Raw genomic sequence first — 22,635 nt, 5'->3', positions numbered from 1 at the left:
GAATTCTGCCTGGGATTCCTAGGGGGTGTGTCACGGATACTCAAGTCTCCAGAACCTGCAACACAGGAGGCAAAACAACATGGAATTTTCACGAGGACTATTCTGTTAATACCCAGCTTACCAGAACATGCAACTGAGCATGTCATCGCCTTGCAAATTATAACCTTGGGCCATGGCGCACGGCTCACCGAGCCTGGCACCATGCATGAAAGTAAGAAATGCAGAATGATTTCACTCCTTGAATTTACCCACTAGCCCTGGCTCTACTACAAGAAATAGGACCCAGATAACCACACCAGTGGGGCTTCGACAGACTGTACATCATGTTAGACCTGTTAACATCAAAGAAAACATGAGCTATGTTCTAGCTTGAATATACCCCTGGGAGTCAACTGCCAACCCCGTTCACGACCAGATTATCACGGTCCTGAAATCTCACCAGGTCTTACATCTCAGACACTTGCCTCACAAGAGACAAAACTCATTATCGACACCGAAAACAGATTTAGTGCTCCTCAACCCTAATACTATAACATCTCCTGAATAACGTTGCGGGTCGAGGAACTGTTGCTATGCACAACGTACGCTTGCTTAGGCAAGTTGTTAGTCACTTCCTGAGCACAGCCACGACGGCTTCCGTTCGGTGGTTGCACACAGGCAGCCTGTAATTGTGAAAGATTTTTTTATTGTTACCGCTGGGGGACACGCCTGTTCTTCTCTATTTCCCCACCCATCACCACCCTGCCTCCCAATGTCACTGGAAAAATCACACTGATCTTAGCTAACTCTGCTCCTTTGCTCATTCTATACAATCACAGTAGCACGGGTTTCACCACCCCGGCTGCCTGGAACCAGAACAGGCTGGAACTAGCTTCAGTAACATAGTTTTTGACCCATGGAGACATAAAACCAGAGCAAGCTGCCTATACTTCCAGGGAACAATAATAAGGTATCTCAAATAAGAGTAGGGGTCTGAGGGCTAAAGGTTTAAAGACTCAAACAGTGCATAATCCCCAATTCTACATATCTAGCAAAAATAGAACTGTGAGTCTAAAAAATCAAGTGACCTAAAGAAGTGCTGTACCCCAAATACTATAACAGAATGTTCGTGCCAAAATATCACACTGGATACATATGCATTAAGGATCTATATATGCATAAAAAGGTTCCCATCACCCACTAAAGAGTGGCTCGCTTCATCATTAGGGAAACCAGGGACTTCTCAAAGAACCATCCATCACCAGATGAACACTGATAGAGGTTAAGAGATAGTCCCAGATGCAACTATAGATGTGTTGCTCCAATGAAAGGAACCGATCTGCAAAATGGTATGGGGTGATGTGTGCAGTGAACTAAATGTGATGGATGAAATTGGAAAACAAGGCACAAAAAGGTTTTTATTTAAGTGCTGCCTTGATGCTAAATTAAAAACAGTGCTGTGACAGTTTTAAACAAATAACTGTGTTGGATCTGGTCTACATGTTTCAGCTTATAGGTATTTTGTACCCCAGCTTTCGTCAGGACCACGACAAGCTACTGCATATTAAACGTGAGAAAAAGGTAAATCATACAACCTGAACCTTTACTAGGTCTAGGAGAAATTACCCGATCAATTCTGGGTATGCGCCTCACCTTACCTGGCAACTGCTCAGGCTAAAGGATGCACCGCTCTATCCGTCGGTACCTCAAACGGCTGCCGACCGGAGGGGCGCCCTTAGTAGCGCTACGGGGCTGAGCCTCCTCCAGGGTTTGGCCCTGAGACGAGGGGCTGGATAAAGAAGGGCTGGACAAACTGATGTCATTAGGAAGAAACAAAACTTAGCAGGTTATTTAAGGGTGGGCTCTGGGAGTTTCATTCTCTTTGTCTCCTCGGACCACAGCAGGGCCACAGGAGCTTCGTTGACCACCCACCCACCCTGCATAATGGCAAGGCGTCTCAGAAGCGGAGGCAGAGCGCTGACAGTTAACAACAAAGGGGGATGCACAACAATGGAAGTGCAACCATTCCATGGACCCCAGGAGGGGGTAGATTCCACATGTGCACTGGGTAGGCGGGGAGGAGGGATGGACTTGACGGTGGTCCTGGACTCTACTGCCCTAACCCACAATGTACGGACTGAGTAGAATTTTGGGGAGGCTGGCTGTGTTCAGGTACCCCTGTGGGCCCGTGCAGTATGCCGTGCCCAGGTTGTCAAGTAATGCAATTGTTGGCTGTAGCGCCTTGGGGCCTGACGGCGCAACGTGCGCAGCTGAGTGGAAGATGTGGGCCGAGACGGTCAAGTTCAAATGTACGGCCAAGTTCTAGTGTACGGCCGAGTTAAAAGTTAAAGTGTAATGTTGTACCTATTTTCCTTACTGCCGTTGACATGTTGATGCTGAGAAAAGTGAAGCTGTGAATAATTGTTATATATCAAGGAAGGATACTTTTCTCTGGTAATGGCATGTGCTAAATTACTTGGTTTGATGTGAATAAAAGGCTACGCCGTGACCACATACCTTGATTCTGAGAGTTCTTGGGCGTAGCGGGCGGTAAGGTGATGTATTTTGGGGAGGCGGGAATGTCACGTTGTGCGCTTACTAAGGCAAGCGTGCGTTCACCTGCCTGGCACTTGTGGCTCAGCTCGCTTTGTAAAGGCTGTTTCCCGGTTTGCCATGGAGTATGAAGCACTATAGAAATGTAATTACAATTACAGTTTCATCAACACTGCACAGGCAAGGTTTGTTTAACCCTTTCACCGCGGCGGGAATTCCGCCGCGGTGCTGGCGGGTGCGGGGGGGGCAGCGCGGTGGCGCTGTGCTCATGACGGAGCCGCTCCGTCATGAGCCACGGTTGGGCTGTGCTCATGACGGAACGGTTCCGTCATGACTCCGCCCAGTTGCGTTGTCCCCCCGCACAGGCGGGGAAACAGCGCCGCGTAGGCGGAGCGGCCGCCAACGGGCGTGTCATGACGGAACCGTTCCGTCATGAGCACACGGCAACCGTGGCTCATGACGGAGCGGCTCCGTCATGAGCAGGGAAGGGGTTAAATCCTCAGCGAATGTGAGGTTATTAGTGACAGCTGGTAGAGTAGATTGGGCCAGACAATGGGCGAATAGAAGAACTCCTGATGGGAAGCAAGGAAAGAGAGGACCCCCAGGGTGAGGGTAGTTACCCTCTCACGCAGATTGCGTGGCATCTGTTCCCTAGTGGTTGCTATCCAGTTTTGCGCCTGGAGTAAATCATCAAACAAGGCCTGAAAGTGAGGGGTTAACCTGGTGCCCACATCCGCTGCCACTGACTGACTCACAGACCTATGCGCCTCCGCGCAAAGCCGGGGTTCACCATGGGGGACCAGTGGTCCCACAGAGTGTCGCCCACAGAGACTCACAGCTGTTGGGAAGCGACCCAAGTCTCCCCACCCACTGCTTGGAGTGATGTCAAAACTGAATAGTAAACAAAATGGAAGCAGGGAATCCCAGGAGGGGAGCAGGCGCTGTGCGCTTTGGCAGCCTCTCCTATTTATAATCCGTGCTCTGATGATGCGGTAATGGGCCTGATGCGAAAGAGTTGGGAAGACGGAAGAGTTGGAGTGACATTTCAGAAGACAAAAACAATCAATAAACAGATTTAGGCCTAAAAGACAAAAAACACTAAACGCATTACAGCTCAGCGCACAAAATCTACAAAGGTGCTCTTCTGCTGGGTTTCTGCAGCCGAGCAGCGCTGCAGTTCACGTGTCATTGAAGACCTGCAGGTTGTTGGGGTTCTCTTTTTGGCTGATCAGTGTAATTGTCGTTCCCAACACGTTGACCCTCTGCTGGTTTACCGTTTGTTAAATCGGTGGAAGGCAGTGAAAGTGACATGAAAATAGTCTCCTTAACTCTGCACTTTCTTCATGGAAGACATGTAATTCAAAGATCATGCCAGAGTGAATCCGCATATAAGTTTTTCACGAATACTATTGTAGGCCATGAAACACACAGCATTATCCTTTGGTGGTAAAAAGGAGACAGGGGAGGAGACATGAATCCAGTGGCTGAAATGCGCGATGTGTGACTTGGAATCTTGGTTCTATTTCCCGGCATCCCCACCTCAGCCAATTAAGCGATCCTACACAAATCATTTGACATCAATGTGCCTCGATTTAATTGAGCGTCTGATCTGAGACGACCCCGAAGAATTTCAGTTCTGAATGTGTACAAAAAAAATAAACCCTCATGTGTGGTTTCATCGACAGGAATGTTGCTCTGCTGTATGTACATTATATGAATATCAGACTTATCACATATGCGCTTACAATGCATGCATGTACCCCGCAAGCACTAAAACGTGTTGTCCTTTACAAAGCGTTGTAATACCATGTAGGGCTTTACCGTGCATGCCTCAATAACACAATGTATTTGTATTGCCTGACTGTCTGATATTATATATGTGATCAAGGCCTCGTTGGAGGCTGAAACGCGTGCGGGCGTTTCTGGAATAAACCTGCTTTGCACTTACTCTGGGTCTACTTTTTCGACCTTTGGATGGTTGTCGTGGCGAGAATCTTTGTGGATATATATATATATATATATATATATATATACACTAAAAAGAAAGTTTAAAGTGACGTTACGATGTTATAATTAGGTGAAAAGGTCAGTAAAAAAAAATTCAAACTGAAATTTGCCTCTTATAGTTAACTGAAGTAACCATAACATGCGCCACCGCCGTGCACAGGGATGTCATCAATGAAATCATATCACTTGTCATCTCTGATGTTATCAATGATGTCACAGAACATGCCATGAGCCCTGTAAAATGTGAGGGCTTAAGCAGTGCATGATAAGGGTGACAGTTATGGTTACCTTAGTTAACTATAACTGGTGAGCTTCCATAATGTTTTTAGTTTAAAATGTTACATTTTTATTTGCAGTTTCACATAATTATTACAACACTTAAACCTTTGTTTTTTTAGTGAATTTCTGAGTTCTTTTAAAAATATGATGTAGCACATTATTACTATACCTAACTATAATGTCATGTTTACCTTTGGTTTGTTCAGTGAAATTCTAACATTAAGTATAATATTTCTACCATACCTGCTGTACTTAGTAGGCCCTTGGCTACATAAGGAAGCTTGAATATATGGAGGAAGGCTGATGTCTCTGAAGAGCTGCACAGAGAGCGCAGGCTGTGTGCAGCTTAGCAGGGTCTTCCCACCTAATGGTGCCTAGGTTTCCCAGAGGAGTGTGCTGTACACACACTCTGAAAACATGGCACAGACTGTGCGTAGTAGAGTTTGGTGAGGGACTGCGCCTTTGCGAAGACCGCTGTAGAGGGAGAAGGCTGTGCGTAGTAGGGAGTGATGAGGGCCTGGCCTCAATGCGAAGACAACTGTACAGAGCGAAGGTTGTTCATAGTAGGGCTTGGTGAGGGACTGGCCTCTCCGTGAAGACCATTGTACTGGGAAAAGCCTGTGCTAAGTAGGGTTTGGTGAGGGACTGGCCTCTCTATGAAGACACTGGTAGAGGGCGAAGGCTGTGCATATTAGGGTTCGGTGAGGGACTGGCCTCTCCACAAAAAACGCTGTAAAGGGCAAAGGCTGTGCAAAGCTAGGGCTCGGTGATTGACTGGCATCTCTGTGAAGACCGCTGTACAGGGCGAAGGCTGTGTGAAGTAGGGTCTTGTGATAGACTGGCCTTTGAGCAAAGACCTCTGTACAGGGCGAAGGTTGTGCATAGTAGGGTTTGATGAAGGACCTGTCTCTCCACAATAAAAGCAAGAGGGTTAGGGCACCAGTTTACTGTCCCATTTATATGTTTTAATATTATTTTTGAGGAGATGGGCACATATTTCCCATGTTCTAAAATGGCGACCGCAACATTTTTCTTCATGTAGAAGCATTCAGTCTCATTGCTCATACCTGCAAGAGTCTTCAAGGCCAGACCAAATAGAATGTGCATTTTTCCTGCAACACTCTTGTGGGAATCCCCTGACAACATATAGCTATACATGTTCAACCTTAATTTCTCAAAACTACTAAACAGAATTACACAAAATCATGAAATGCATGTACTTTGAATAAAGATCTAGCTTTCTGAAAAATCTGGTGTAATTCGGTTTAGCTGTTTTGGCTTTAGCCTTGTCTAAAATTCCTTGTGGACATTGCATAAGGAAAAGGAGTTTTGTGATCCCCACCCATCTCTTTTCTTGGCCCCTGTTTGACAGATCAGTCCTATCTTTCCTAGGAAGGAGCTGAGGTGGATGAACTTTTGTTTTTGAAGCTTTTGTAGAGATTTATCAAACCTCACCAAAGTTATCGGCAAAATAAAAATGATGTTCCTATGGAAAGTCTGATGTAATATACTGTGTAATATATATTGTGCCCTAGAGTAAGCATAACTTGTGACTCTGCTATGCACAGTTTTATCATCAATCATGCCAATGCAAATTTTACAGTGTTATTATCAATGATGTCGTAGAACATGTCGTGAGTGAGGTAATATGTAGGGTAATTACAATTCCTAACTATTACTCCACTTTGACCTTTGTTTTTTTCAGTGAGTTTCTAGGTTTTTTGTAACATAAAGTAATATTTTTTTACCATACATAAAGCTAACGCCTCGCCGTGTGCAATGTGGGATTGACCTGCATCCGGCCCCTGACAGGCAAGCAGCCATGCATGGTGTGGGGTTGGTCGCAGGGCCTGGCCTGTGAGCAGGACCTGCACCAAGCCCTTGAAAGCAGTCAAACCCATGCCACACACATCCTTCTGGCATGAGCATAATGAAGTTGGTCTTTTAGGTCCTGGCCACACTCAAGACAGACTTATTGACTTTGTCAAAGAGTCACAACACCAAAATATAACAAGCATTAAAAATGCAATAGGTCTCGCATTTGTTGAAGTTATTGGCATTATAAATGCCAATTTTTTTTTTTTCCTACCCATGTTGCAGGGTGCAGTACCATATGTGGTCAAAAGAGGTCCCGGGACCTTATGATTAAAAATCTTCTAGGGGCATTTGTACTGAGAAAAGCCAACAGGGTAGCAGAAAAGCTCCTCAGCTATGAACACTTTGAAGGCACCATTCCCTGCCTCAGATTTGCTCAATCCAACCCCAAAGGACAAAGGATTCTCACAATTGCCTGACAGCTACTTACAGCACCTATACTGTGCTGGAGACTTGATGGCTGGGCCCTCTCAAGCAGCTGGCAGGAAAGGCAAACCTGATGGGTGCAGTAAGCACACCACTTACCGAGTCTCTCCAACATTCTCTGACTGGTGATTAGTATCAATATTTCTTCCTGGGAGAGGCCAAATTGCCACTTAATGCTTTTGCAATCTTGAATTAAATTTCTTTCCTCTGGCACAAACGTGAAAACGTGAATCCATTTTAAATCATTCAGACTGGAAAATTAGGTAAATGTTTTCTAACATCTCGAGGAACGTCTAAAAATCTGTTTGTTTTGCTTCTGTCTCCTTGTCACATTCTTATGTGTACATGAACCAATTTTCATCAGCAACCAGCATCAAGGAATAATTCTACAAATTAATTATTCACATTTATAGAAATGGTTGCTGTCTAAACTACTGGTGTTACAGCAAAAGTTCAATTATTAAACGTATTTCGTGAAGAAGACAACTTACCTTACTTTTTCAGGCCACTACCATGTGCATTAGTAAGCAGGCCACTGGTATTCCTACTGTTATCTACTATTGTTTAGTCAGGAATTTTTGAAACCTTTCTGTGCCACTTTCCTGACCCGTCAGACACAGCTAGCCAGCCCCAAATGACAGCAGCTGTACTAAAGTACCATTAAAAAACAAGCATTGGAAATGCAATAGTTCTTGCATTTACTTAAATTAGAGCTATTGGCATTGTAAATGGCGTTGTAAATGACAATGTCTTTTATTTATGTTTTGGTTTTTAAAACATAAATGAAAGGCATTCTCATTTTCAATGCCGTACGCCCGCACAGGGACTGTTGCACCCACTGACCCTGCCTGGCTGCACCCAGAAACCAAAGGCGAAATTACAGATCACATAAGCAGCTACCGGAACAAACAAAGGAAGAAAAACATGGCCAGCGACGGCCAAGCCCTGGGACACCTGCAGGAGCCCATCCGGACTGGATCCTTTGCTTCATGGCTTGTTTATAAAACACACCCCCTTTAGATAAGAAATCGCTTCACGACAGCGGAAGCAAAGGATCCAGTCCGGATAGGCCGTCCCAAAAGGAGAAAGGGCAGTAACAAAGAAGCCTCATTTTCAAGCGGGGGCCACCGATTACCATAAACGATTATGCCATCCAATGAAAATGAGGGGCGGGGCTTCAAGCCCCCTTCTGAAATCTCCTCTCTCACAATATGTCTCTCAGAGCGAGCAGCGCATGCACGCTACAACGCTAGGCGAGACCTAAAAAGCATGTGCCTGCAGCATGTTCGGCTTCAGGACAGTCAAAATGCAAAACCAAAGAGGAAGCTAAGTGTCCAAAGAAAGCGGAAAACATGCAGTTCTGGTGGGGTTCCTTACTGTTGTGGAGACAGTAAAGTGCTTCCCCTGGGCAGCACTGGGGGTACAGCAGTGAGAAAAAATAAAGGGCACAATAAATCTCAGTTGCAACACCTCTGGTACAAAGTTTCATTCAACATATTGTGCTCTATACATTCTCCAGCAACCAAAGAAAGCAAACGTCTAAAACAGTGGCAGCCTATTTTGCCAATTCAGTAAGCTACCACAATGAACCAATGTATACAACTATTGCTCAGCGATGTTGACTGGTGTTGAAACCATGATGTGGAGGAGCTTAGGCCAAACAGAAAGCAGGAGACCACTTTAGGAAGCAACCTTTGGTTACATGGTTGCAAATCTGTTCCTAGAATATAACTGTAATGTAGGAATGTTCAAAGCTGAATGCCCAAAGAGCTTGAGGACAGTTAAAGGGTTACTTTCCTGCTTTACCGCATCCTCCAACAAGTCCCATTTGTGCTACATGAGACATAAGCCCCTCGCACAGCAGAATGGTAAATTTACAGTTATTTCTACAAATTGAGATTCTTTGGTGTCAAATATAGATCTTGGTGAATTAGGAAATATATGTGCTCATATGCTCATCTTTGTGACACAAGCCACAACAAAAGCCCAGCTCAGCACACTCCACAAATTCCACTGCCTGGCTGAGGCTAACCCCAGAGAACCACCAAAGCCAATAGGAAGAAGGTGGACGATTACTTTTATGGTCTGTACGACAATTCCATACACACAGATGCAACATCATGTGAAAATACAGTATTGCAAACCGGTGAGATGGTCAACGAATTATCTATTCTCAAGAACTGTATGTTATGCATCGCTTTCTACTGGTTCGTTAAAAAATAAACAAGGAGGGTAATATCATCTTTGCTGCTGGCACACTTACATTTCATGGATGTCACGGCGTTCCCAATTTCATCACCTCGGACCATGCAAATATCGCCTTGTCTACTCTGAACAGACATTTTGCAGCTGCTTAGAAGGTTTGTTTTTCATCACTCTGCAATAGGGGAGAAAACATGTTATCCAAATTTACTAATTATGGTGCGTTTTTGTTTTTTGCACTAAAAGGGAGTCAATGTTGTTCTAAAAGTTAGCAATCCATATTGTTCAGGCATGTGCCTGCATCATATGCCTACAACTACAAAGACTGAGCCGCTGGTCTTCTTTTTTGAAGTGGATGCCAGGCTCCCCATTCTACTTCACCATATCAGCTTGCACAAATGTCAATGAGAATGCTTACCTCTCGCCAATCTCTTTCCCAGCCTGAGACTTCAATGAAAAGTGCTGCAGCGAAATGCTACCAAATAAAACGTGAACGCTGAGTGTACTCCAGCACCCATCCAGTATTCAAAGAGGACTTCCGGCAAGAGTATCGGCCAACAACAAACAGAGGGAGGGTAAACAGAAGAAGCGCACAGCTATGAGGCAGCCAGAATCTAATTTCACACTGATCCGAACAGTGCACTAGCATGAAGAGCTTTCATCTGCTTCAGCGAACCTTTAAAGCATCATTTCTCTAGGAGGCTTCTTTGGTACGGAATGCCGTGCTGGAAAAAAAGTATAGACTCGCCCTGCGCTGCCTAAAAAATGCCCTCGGCGCTTGAGGAAACCCGGAAGAGGGGCAGGGAGATGCTTCGCTGTGAGGCTACGTGCAGAATGCGAACCAGATGTGCCCCAACAAGTCAGTGGAGGAGAGGTGGAGGACACGACGCTGCGCTTTAATCGCTCATGTTTATAATATGAAAGCGGGCACCCTGCTGTGAGAGGAGGAATAATATTGAGCAGCGTAGGATGCCATTGTTGATGTTAAATCACAGCGTGCTCTCCACTTTAAAAAAATATATAGTAGGGTGCATGTGCAAAGTTAATGGCGTGGCAACCATTGTTGAAGTAAAAACACTAGATAAGATAAAGCCAGGTGTCCTGCACTGCTTAAAAGCAAGCGGTTGCCGGAGGGCATGTGAGAAAGTTATTTAAGAAAATAGTGCTCACAGACTGTAAATAAAACTACCGAAGTTACAAAAGAGAAAGGCGGAACTAAGGAGGGACTACCAAGCCTATTTACGAATCAGAAGCCACCATTCACAAATGACAGTAAGAGGAGCCAATTGAAAAGATGGGTGGAAAATGAGCAGAGCTTTAAGTCCATACTTGAATACAGCATGTCTCCAAGAGACAATGCAAGCGCTGCCTAGGCGACACCTAAAAAGTGACCCTATTGGCTGTTTCAAGGGGTGAACACATAAATATACATAAAGCAGATCCATAATTTTCACCCAAAATCACCAATATATTGGTAATCTAAAGTACATTTCAGTAATTCACACTGCAATGTTTAATAATAATGATTAGTGTAAATTTTTTTAATAAAGGTTTAATAAAAAATATGTGGCCTTTTTTTTAAATGTAGATGGGTGGCTCGGTGCCCACCGAGGGGCACCCACTCTGCTTGTTCCGTTGTGGGCCACGGTGAGACCACCAAGGCCCGTAGCTTACTTTCCTTGCGGGACGCAGCAGGATTCTCACCTGTATCACGCCACGCCATTATTTCGCCGCCACCGCCAGGAGTCAGGGGCAGTCCTCGCAGGAGCAGGGAACTCCAACTTCCGCGTCGCCGCCCCGGGTCCACAACTCCCGGCAGCACCAGTGGCGGCGCGCGGCTCTGACGCGCCAGGAGGCGGAAATAAAGCTCAGAGAGGCCGGCGGAGCCAGGGGGAAAAGCAGCAACGCAGCAGGATTCTCACCTGTATCACGCCACGCCATTATTTCGCTGCCACCGCCAAGAATCAGGGGCAGTCCTCGCAGGAGCAGGGAACTCCAACTTCCGCGTCGCCGCCCCGGGTCCACAACTCCCGGCAGCACCAGCGGCGGCGCGCGGCTCTGACGCGCCAGGAGGCGGAAATAAAGCTCAGAGAGGCCGGCGGAGCCAGGGGGAAAAGCAGCAACGCAGCAGGATTCTCACCTGTATCACGCCACGCCATTATTTCGCCGCCACCGCCAAGAGTCAGGGGCAGTCCTCGCAGGAGCAGGGAACTCCAACTTCCGCGTCGCCGCCCCGGGTCCACAACTCCCGGCAGCACCAGCGGCGGCGTGCGGCTCTGACGCGCCAGCAGGCGGAAATAAAGCTCAGAAAGATCCGCTTCGCGGGACGCCCGGGGCGAAGCCCGGGCAAAGGGCGGGCCCTCTACGGCCCTCATCGGCAGGAGGAGGCAGGGGCAGGGCCATACACGCTGCAGGAATCATATCTGACATTATTGTACAAGTAAGTTGAGCCTATAGAAGTCCTCACGTTTATGCGTTTTCGCTAATTGCGGTTACATGATAAGTCATGCCTAAAAAACTTGTTGCAGTCCAACACAACAAGATGAACAATTATTTGGTTCAGACTGTGCAGAAGATTAATACGCAAAGGAGGGAGTCTTTGGGGCTGAGCCAATCACCGGATTTGCTCTGCTTGTCCCCACCTACTTTTGCTACTACTTCGTCTGATGAAATTAATACACAAGATGTTTTTAGCGCAACCACGTCTGCTGACATTGTTTCCCAAGTCATACCTGATATCTCGGACAATGTAACCCCGGCTTTAGAAGACTTGTTTATTGAGGGTAATGTAAACAATTTGAATGACATTGATTCTGATCAAGACGCACAGTCTCAGACGTCCCAGGTGCCTATTCTTGACCAAACTCCCATAGGTCATGAAGTTAGACCCAAGCGTCAATGCACTAAGATCCCTCTAAAGCGGGGTGGTCTACGTTCTGGGGCTAAATGGAAGAGGGCTAATACCTCAAAATGTATACAAATGAACCATGTCGAGGATCCTTCTATCTGTTCTATTGAAAAAGCTCTTTTTGATAAAATTGCGGACCTTATTGAGACTAAAATTAACATTATTGTTAAACCCCTCATATCCAAGATTGATAAATTACAAGCAGAGGTTAAGAAGCTGGGTGGTTATCAAAACACAGTTGCAAGTGGCATTGAAAATTTAACCACGTTAGTTACTCTTTTGAGCAATAATCCTGGGGAAGGCGTTGACGGAACTGCTTTGGATGTTGGAGAGGGAACAGAGCCTTCTGGGGAGAACCCATCGACATTGATTTCCAAGGCTGTTGTTGGGAGCTCTACGTTCCAGTGCCCCCCAGCAAATCCAACCCCCGCGGCGAATGTTCCCCACATGCAAACACAATTACAACCCCATATTTCTACGTCGGATCCCCTGCAATTTATTGTTGAAGCCACACCTGTGGTGTTAGTCCTTGCAAATGTCCCTCCATTAGAAAGAGGCACGGTGGAAAGTTCTAACTCACTGTGTAGCAAAGCCCTACATTGGCTAACCAGTAATATGCGGCTAGCTCCAGGAGGACAGCAACATCTCGCAAGTGTAATTAAATCAGCAACTAGGGTTCCTTGGCTGGGAAATCGGCCAAATAAATTCAAAGGCGACTGTGTGGCTGTGAGCTTCTCAAATCAACATGTTCTTCCTAATATTCTTGCAAACATCCTTCCCCCCCAACGAAGACAAGGTACTGTGGTTCCCCTCACTTTGAAATTCTTTTATGGGGAACAGCAGAACGTATCAATCCCAAGGACTCCTGCCCTAGGATGGAATACAAATTGGGATTTTCACTCTAGATGGGGACAAGATATAAGGAATAATGCACCAGTCCACCGACAACAATCCTTTGTGTTTAACCCTGTTACACAACCCTTAGAACTGTTTAACCGTTTTGCGCCACTATCTTTTATGGATCAAAATGATTGACTTTTGCCAAGTCAAACTAATGATGTTGAGGGACCACATCCCGCTTCTGTTTTATCACCTCAGTCCTCTGCGGGCAACAGGGCCTGTAGAATTATGAGCTGGAACATTGCTGGGCTCAGAACCAAATTTAAAGACAAAATATGGTTGGACAAAATCAGGAGTTATGACATTCTTGCTTTCCAGGAAACTTGGGAAACGTTAGAGTGTTTGGCCCTAGATGGCTACTCTCATTTTTCAGTACCCGCAATCCCCAGTAAAGTAGGAAGAGCAAGGGGTGGGTTAGCTGTGTATATTTCACTTGACGTTAAAGGTAAACCTAGATACATCCAGTCTAAATCCAAAAATTGTTTAATGGTTGAATTGACTTTATCAAACTGTAACCCCATTTTATTTGTAAATTTTTATAATTCTTCGACCAGTCAATTTCCTAACGAGCATTTGTTATCCTTAGAGGATCTCTTATCTACTCATATTGAGAATAGTTATTACGAGTATGAGGTGATCCTTATGGGAGATTTTAACATTCATCCCTGCCTGGCAGGTTGTCAGAGGGAAACTGAGATACTTCCTTTTTATTCCTCATCTCCGCATTTTGAACACACCCCCAAGCGGAGAGATCTTGGAATCGTTTTTGGCCACCCTCAACCTTTATGAATTTTGCACCTGCTCAAATGATTTGAGGCTACCAACATATGTGGGTCATGATTCTGGCACAATTATTGATTACATTTTTGTTTCTTTAAGTATTCTACCTAAAACATTTGCTTATACGGTAGAAACTTCTGTTTTTAGCGATCACAATCCTGTGATTTTAGAGGTTTTAGCATATGGAGTCCTGGAAAATAGGAAGATTGACACACTGTGTGCGACAGGTCTTGCGCTAAAAGATCAAAATCGAAGGCTGAAATGGGACCAAGTTATCCCAAAATCCTTTTTACAGGAAACAATGGCCAAAGTTGTTGATGAAATTGCCATTTGTTTAGATAACAAAAACCCGAGTGCCAAAATGGTTGAGGCCTTTAGTGTCATATGTCATCAAGTTAACTTAGATTTGACTGTAAAGGCAAAGTTTAATAAACCAACGGGCCCTAGATGGTTTGATATAAACTGTTCTAGGGCCCATTCAGCCCTTCTTAAGGCCTTAAAGTGTAAACCTAGAGACAGAGTATTGATAGCATTATTGAGGAAACAATATAATTCAGCTATTAGGAAGAGGAAATCTGAGATTAAAGATGAGGCTTGGAATGATTTGTTACTGCCCGAGATACAGAAAGATAGTGCTAAATTTTGGGCAGTCATAAATCACCCATATTTTGTGGGACTAGATAATCAGAGAGCTGACTGTATTATCCCAGATGAACAGTGGGTGTCACATTTTAGTAATATTTATAGTCAAACCCACACCACAATAGATTGCGAAACACCCGTACCAAAATCATTGACTCATATTCCTCCCTTTACTCAGGAAGAGGTGATACTTGCAATTAAAGATACACTCTGTAAAAAGGCACCGGGGCCAGATGGGGTCCCTGCGGACTTCTTTAAAAGCGCTCCTGAATTTAGCTCAAAAATTTTAACTAATATTTTTAATGCTACAAGGGAATTTATTTTCCCCCCTAGCTGGGCAATTTCGACCATTGTGCCAATCTTCAAGAAAGGACAGAGGACAGACCCGGCCTGTTACAGGCCTATCTCTCTTATTGATTCGAGTGTTAAAATCCTGGGGAGAGTCCTCTTAGGTAGATTGTCCATGATTTTAGAAAGTAAGGGTATTTTATTTAATGCACAATATGGCTTTAGAGCCAATAGAGGAACTTTAGATCAGTGCCTAAACCTAGAGCTAATTATAAACAAATATGTAGTCGCTAGGGGTGGTTCACTGTACATGGCCTTTATGGACCTCTCCTCAGCTTTTGACCTGGTTAACAGGTCGAAGCTGTGGGGGATCCTTTTGGGCATGGGCCTTGACCCCACTTTAGTCGATTACTTAGCTGAGCTACATAAGGATCTCATGACTTCAGTTAGAGTCACTAGGGAAGGAAGATGCACCTGCCTCTTTAAGTCTGAGAGGGGGGTTAGGCAAGGGTGCATACTTGCCCCCCTCCTCTTCACCTTATATATTAATGACCTTGAGGCAGTAATGCGAACATCACATAGTGATATTCCGCGTGCAGGGGAGACAAAGATACCTGTCCTCCTGTACGCGGACGATGCTGTTCTTCTTGCACGTTCTGGAGTTGCATTGAATAAACTCCTTTTATCTTTTGGAGCTTTTATGTCATCTTTGGACATGAAAATTAATACAGAAAAATCACATGTAATGATCGCTGGACACGCAGGTAGAAAAAAAAAAGATGCTAACATTTTATTGCGTGGGGAAGGAGGTTAAGAGAGTCCCTTCTTTCCCATACTTAGGTGTGACTTTTGACGAAAAGGGCACTTGGGGTCCCCAGCTTCTGGTTAAAAGTAGCGCTGTTGCTAGAGCGACCGTAGGATTGTTGGGTTTTGCCAAAAAACTGGGTGCCCGTCCCATGGAAAGCATAATTAAAGTTTATAAAGCAAAATGCTTGTCAGTCGCCCAGTATGGCTCTGTCATTTGGGGATATATTAACTCTGCTAAAATACAGAATGTAGAAAATAAATTTTTAAGAACTCTCCTTTCTGTTCCCCAATCAACCCCGACATTTGCATTACACACAGAGGTAGGCTTGGGCTACATATCTGATATTTTAAAATTAGCCCCAGTGATTGGCTGGCTAAAAACCTGGCTTAACCAGGAGCTCACATTAAATCACATCATTTTAAAAGATTGTTTGGCCCTGGACAGAGCACTTAAAATCCCATGGGTAAGATATGTGAGAACTCAGCTGTCCTTAGCAGGCCGTCCGGAGCTCTTCTCTTCTCCAGATGAAATAACTCATGAAGATTTAAAACTAGTTAAAAATACTCTGATAAATCTATATGCCCTGGAAAGGGAAGCACAAGAGCTAAAAAAACCCATGGTAAGGAAACATTATTTGCTTACCTCTGTTCCTGGAATGGAACCATACCTTCTTTGGGTAACAAACCCTTACCATCGTTTTCTCTTAACGAGATTTCGTTTTGACTTAATTCATTTTATATTGGGTAATTTTGGAACCTGGGCTAGACCTGATGACGCCGAACCATGCGATTGCGATTGTTTTTCAATTCAGGATACGATGCATTTTATTATGTTTTGCGGACATTATACTGAGATTAGAAAAAGATACTTGCTCCCTATTTTACGTACTCAGGGCTTTATTCAGGTAAAACCAGCCCTGTTGTTTTTGCAACTTCTTCCTAATATAAAAGTAGCCTTCTCTGTCGCTAGCTTTCTAGTGGCAGGAGCACGTTTAAATAAGTCTCAAATAAGGCACAGGCACTTTATCTCTGAAAAATGAATTTCCTCTTTTTTTAACAAACCCTTCTTTTTATCCTTTTTAAAATATTTATGTATGTTTTATTGTAAAAATTTAATGTTTCTTTTTGTGATAATTGTATGCAAATTTAGTGATCTGATGAAATGTTGTTATGTATTTTTGCTCGATCTTTTATGATTTTTAATAATCGAATAAAGATAATTGACTGACTGACTGACTGAAAAATTTTGTTGGGGGTCCGGTACCCACCAGGAGCACCCATTTTGCTCACTCTGTTGGGAAGCCCCAGGTCCCCAGCTGTCTTTCTAACCACCACCATACTGGGCGCTGTTGGGAGCCAGCACTACTTCTTCGCCCAGTTGGAGCAGCATTTTTCTTTTTACTGCTCCTCCCAGGCGAAAGCAAAGTAGAGTTCCCTACCCAGTTGAGTTTGTGGAGGGAACCTCAGTGTCCTTGGCATGGGCTCCCTTGGAACATTGTAGAATATTGGTCTCTGGGGCTGGTACCCGCACAGGGAGGGGGGCATGTGACTCACCTCCCCTTAAAAAAAAATCCTACTCCGGGGGATAGGCTGCCTGGGCCTATTGAGACTCGGGTGTCTGTGTGCTCCCCTTCTTATTTTCTATATGGCCCAAGGGGATGGAGTTCACTGAGACTTTTCAGGCTTGGTGACAGGGGTGCTTGGGGAGGGGGGCAGGGAGGCGGGAATGCCCCCCTTCTCGTATATATTCTATATGGCCCGGGGGATGTGTCCCTGGGCCTTTTCAGGCTTGGAGAGGGCGCTGCGTGCCGCTCTCCCCTTTTTTATAATGTGGGTCCCAGGAGAGGGGGTCTCCAGGGCGTCCTAGAGGTTCGGGGAGGGCAGCGCACCCCCTTCCCAAATTTTATAATATGTACCCCCTCGTGGGCATTCAGGGCTCTTGGCGGCAGGGCCCCGCCAGGCCTAGGGTGGCAAGGATTCTCGACCCTGTCCCCTTATTACTATTTTTTAAAATTTTGTTGGACCTTGTTGATGTGGTGGCAGCCAATCCTATTTCAGCTCCACAGATGCTCAATGGCATGAAATATACAAAGCTTTTGAGACTTAATTGCTCAAAAGCTGCCAAACAGATTCACACCAAATCACAAAATGCACGCTTTCTGGACCGAGATCTAGTTCTCTGCCAAATTTGGGGCAATTCCGTTCAGCAGTTTTTGCAGATATTCCTGTTCAATTTTTGTGTGGAAAAATGAATGGAGAAAAAATAGTTTGGGAACCCTGTTTTTCTCAGCCTCCACTTGACGGATCACCTCAAAACTTTCCAGGAAGAAGCTGAGATAGGGACATTTTTGTGGAAAGTTTTGTGAAGATTCGTCAAATGGAGCCAAAGTTATTAGGAAAACAAAACATGGTTTTCCAAGGGAAACTCAGACCTAACTATAACTACTCAGTGTCCATACAGAATGTTTTGCGAGGGCTCTGAACCCTGCCAAACCCTTCCCTCCCTTTACCTCTACTTTCCGCCTACCCCCAAAAGCCTTACCTTCCTTTATCTCTACCAACCCCTGAGCCCTAAAAACCTTTTACCTCCCTTTACCACTACTGACTCCTGATCCCTAAAAATTCCTTAAATCCCATTGCCTCTACCCACCCCTGAACCCTAAAAAAACCTTTACCTCCCTTTACCACTACGGGCTCCAACCCTTAAAACCATTTACCTCCCTTTACATTTACCCACTTTATAATCCTATCAAACCCATATCTTCCCTTACCACTATCCATCCCTGAACCCTAAAAACCCTAACCTCCATTTACCTCTACCTTCCCTTACCTCCCTGAACACTTACCCATCCCTTAACTTTTAAGTCTCATGTTTTTAAAATGATTTCAAGTGGAGAAAAAATCATGCTTCGAAAGTATTTATTTAACCGAAGTCAATGAAGTGATATTATCTGATTTACTTAAGTGAAACACAGGCATTCAATAAATAACCTAGTTTTAATCTGAGAGAGTCTTTATCTTATGTTTACATGATATTCCCCAAATCATTTACACGTCGAAACTTTTTATGGTTCGGCTCATTCTTTCAATGTTAGAACCAAGCCAGACTCTTGTCTCGGTTCCCTCTATTCAATTCCTTGCTTGATCATCTGTACTATAAACTGAGACTTAGGTGCTGATGCGCACTTCTTTCTGAAGGATTATGGTACGAGTGCTGCTACAGAAAGGTGAATGTGAGTAATTCTTCTTGGCCCGAAGACAAATGGCCAGGCAAGAAAGAGGGTGACCACTGCCTTCATGGAATGCATCATATTGAGATTTCTCTTTGCCAGGACTGATCAATTATTCTGCATGGATGAATTGACAAAGGTGCCCAAATTGCATAGTCAGTCCACCTCTAGTCCCTAGCTGATGGTGGAGAGGTTGGCTGTTCAGGGGGAAGACCCATAGTCCAACTGAGATGCTCAGTGGATTTGAAGACCCTTGATTTGTGAGGTAAACTTATGTGTATTTATCAAGACAGCAGAGTAAAGGCTTATACTCACAAATGAGAATATGCATGGAATGTGGTCTTCATGAGGCTCAGGTCATTGTTTTCATCAGATCTCATCATTCACATCTCTGCTCTGAAATAGTAGTGTGTTGTCAGGGCCTTAGTGCCCTGTGAGAAGTTGGGTCTGCAAACACTCAGCTGGAAGTATTGTTGGCAAAATATTTAGCTCCATTGTAGGCCACAACAAGGTTCGACTGGCTACTCTGCAACGTTTCCAGAAGACTGCAGGCTAGGGGGCTTTTTTCAGTGCTAGTTGGGCTGCTGATGCCCACCAATGAAAGCCATCATGGCCTCATTCTAGCCATTGCTTCCTGGACTGTGTGGCTTTGTTGAACAGTTTTAGCAGGTTTGATGTGATTTTCAATCCTGTTATAGGCTACAGGCTCCATGGAGGTGCTGGTCTAATGTGGACATACACGGCCTGGATCAAATTGGGATCAAAATTCGGCCTGAGTACCAAACAAAAAAGTGGCCCACACTTGTTTATAATGACTTCATAAAATGTTGGTTAGTTAGTATAAGGGGAGTTATTTTCCTCTCTCTTAATTTCCTTTTCTCTTCCCCTCTTCTGTCATTCCTCTCCCCTCTGCATGTCTCACTTTTCCTATTGTTTCCACAATGCGCCCCTCGCTTCGTCCATTTTGTTACGCCCCTGCCATGTCTATTGTCCCTCACTTTGTCATTTTGTCTCAGGATGAATGTTTTTCACAGTAACGTTGTCAAAAAACAATTGTTTTGAGTTGTCAAAGAAGTTTTCTTTTTGCTTAATTTGGTTGTTAGTCATATTTTTGTTATTTTTTTTAATTGAAAAATGTGAGCCCCCTCGCAGTTTTGTAGATGGTATGGTGGTAGCAGACACCCAAGGCTTATTTTTCTGCTGCTTGAGACAAAAGTAGAAGCTCTTAAATAACCTCCACTTGTAATCAGACTCCTTGCGCAACCCCCTTTCACTCCATCCCCACGTAGCTCAAAAACTGCATCGCTACTCTGTGATGCCTTATTATTGTGCTCAGTGACTCGGGATAGGAGGAGACCCACAACATGCTGTGCCGGCTCAGTTTGGCCCATTGTTCTACCTTGAATGACAATGAGCCACCAATGGACTGTACTTGGTCATACTGAGGACTGACCTCTGCTCTAGGCCTTCATCAGCCTTTATGGTTGTTTACCAGAGGCCAAGGTTGCCTAGGAAAGTTTTGGGAGTTTATTTGCAGCTTAAAGCAAAATGGCCCACCAGCTGGCCTTTGCCACAGGCCCCTCGGGCAACAGGCGATTACGCGCCCTGGCAATACAACCCTGTACACGGCACACTTGCATGCACGTCTGGTATTTGTATGACTTGCACATGTTGCAAAGTTGATGTCTCTAGAGTGGAGCGATGCAAATAGAGATCATGTCTTAGCCCTGTTTGCCCTGCCCCCTCCCCCATGACCGTCCACCTCCCCATCTGTTAAATGTTACAGTAGGCAGCACACGAAATCAAACATACACTTCACCTTGCCAGACACTTTAATTTATCCAACTATCTTTTACTACCAAGCAGCGTTGCTTTGCTTAAAACGTTTACATATATGTGTATAGCTATAGATACATGCACACATATATACAAAGTCATATTTAAACAATAAGCAAAGCAAATGTACACACACTCACACACACATATATGTTTATATATGTGTGTGCGTGTATATGGAACATCAATAAATAATTCAAGTGTCTGTATCAATCTGGTGGGAGGAAGCATATCGTGGAGAGTTGACGGTGAATCAATATATATAGAACTTTTTGCGAATTTGCACAGAGGATTTTTAATTCCACTTTAGAAGATGAATTAATTCATAATGAGAAAATATTGTGCTTTGGGACTTTTTCCTAAGATGTATTTATTTATGATTATTTGCACAACTTAAAATGCATATTTCACACATAGGGGTGTTTACAAAGATCAGCACTTTAGGCATATTTATATAAAGGAACTTTTTTCAAAAAGAACATTATCTGTGGTTCTGTAGAGAAGAACAATACTGTTTACAATCAAAATACACTTTATTAATAGATATAGAACAGTATACTAATCTCTACATGTTTTTTGCACAGAAGAGTGAAAAATGCTTACAATTGAATTGCATTTTACAAGTTAAATCTGATTAATTATAAAGTTATATATTATTGTATCTAATATCTCTTATAAGGGCAAATATGGAATGGTAATCGGAAAAAAGGGAAAAAAAAGTTCTTAGTGATATATGAAATAAAGAAATAGAGACGATATTGGGGTGAAAAGGTTACTCTTAATATCCATATATAAAATCATTCCAAATGAAGAGACATCAATATAGCACTATAGAATATGAAGATAAAATAATAATGAAAAAAATATAAAATAGATGGGGATATGGATTTGAAAATGAGATCTCAACCCCTCTAAACCCTCACCAGCCACCCCTTTTCCTTTCCCAATTCTAAATCTCTAAATCTCTTAAACTCCTTACTTTTAACTTCCAAACATTGATTGCATATTAATTTCATTCTGACTTTACTCATCTTTTTGGCTATATAAATTCATCTCTTTCAGTTGAAAGTGGGTACTTTACCTGAAATAAAGATAGAAGAGACATGTAGATAACAGTGGAAAATGAAAGGAAAAGAAATTATCTGCTCACAATTGCATAAGTGATCAATTGTACAAATGTATGAAAACTGTTGTTAGAACGGAAAGTAAAACAGCAGTCTAGTCATTATTTTGTCAATGGTGGAGGAGAGAGGGGAGCGGTCCCTTTAAAAGCACTCTCTGCATGTGTGTAACTCTGTGATGCTGTTGAAGAGTATGGCTGAAACGCATTGGTCTTGTGTGTGTCTGCACCCAATGGTGATGTTTATTTAATAAAACTAATGATTTGATGTCCCCGGCTGTGCTGCTGTTTCCTTACCTCAGTGTGAAGAGACTCCAAAAACAGAGGGTGAAACAGACAAATTTTGATATATATATATATATATATATATATATATATATATGTATGTGTATGTATATATATATATATATATATATATATATATATATATATATATATATATATATATATATATATATATTACCTACTGGCGGACGCCAGTAGGTAGTTATAGTTAGAATCTAGTTTCCATGGGAAAAGCATTTTTTGATTTGCTAATAACTTTGGTGTCGTTTGATGAATGTTCAACAAATTCTCCAAAACCAAGGTCTATTCAGGTCAGCTCCAATCCTGAAAGTTTGGGGGGATTCGTCAAGCGGGGGCTGAGAAATATGGGGGGGTCCCTAAAAGTGTTTTCTCCATGTTAATTTCAATAGGAAATTTTATTACAGCCTACAGCCCGAACTGCTAAACGGAATTACACCAAATTTAGCAAACAGGTAGAGCTTGGTTCAGAAAGCGACCTTTATTTTAAATGGTGTAAA

General features: G+C 43.6%; 1 protein-coding gene and 1 long non-coding RNA gene across 12 annotated transcripts in view; one reads left to right on the top strand and one right to left on the bottom strand.

Moving 5' to 3' along the window:
• LOC146798201 (uncharacterized) overlaps positions 1-10,093 on the bottom strand; it is an 85,157-nt gene extending 75,064 nt beyond the window's left edge. For both annotated transcript variants that reach the window (XR_014968635.1, XR_014968636.1), the window contains exons 1-2: positions 9,740-10,093; positions 9,383-9,496 (exon numbers count right to left, since the gene is read on the bottom strand). This is a non-coding gene — a long non-coding RNA (uncharacterized LOC146798201). The remainder of the gene's footprint in view (positions 1-9,382; positions 9,497-9,739) is intronic.
• The window catches only part of RASGRP2 (RAS guanyl releasing protein 2), a 595,380-nt gene that overhangs the window by 380,256 nt on the left and 192,489 nt on the right, over positions 1-22,635 (top strand). The window lies entirely within an intron of this gene.

Source organism: Triturus cristatus, chromosome 9, assembly GCF_964204655.1.
Source record: "Triturus cristatus chromosome 9, aTriCri1.1, whole genome shotgun sequence".
Taxonomy (NCBI): domain Eukaryota; kingdom Metazoa; phylum Chordata; class Amphibia; order Caudata; family Salamandridae; genus Triturus; species Triturus cristatus.
Note: the sequence above shows the minus strand (reverse complement) of the source record. Positions and strands in the feature narration are given on the sequence as shown.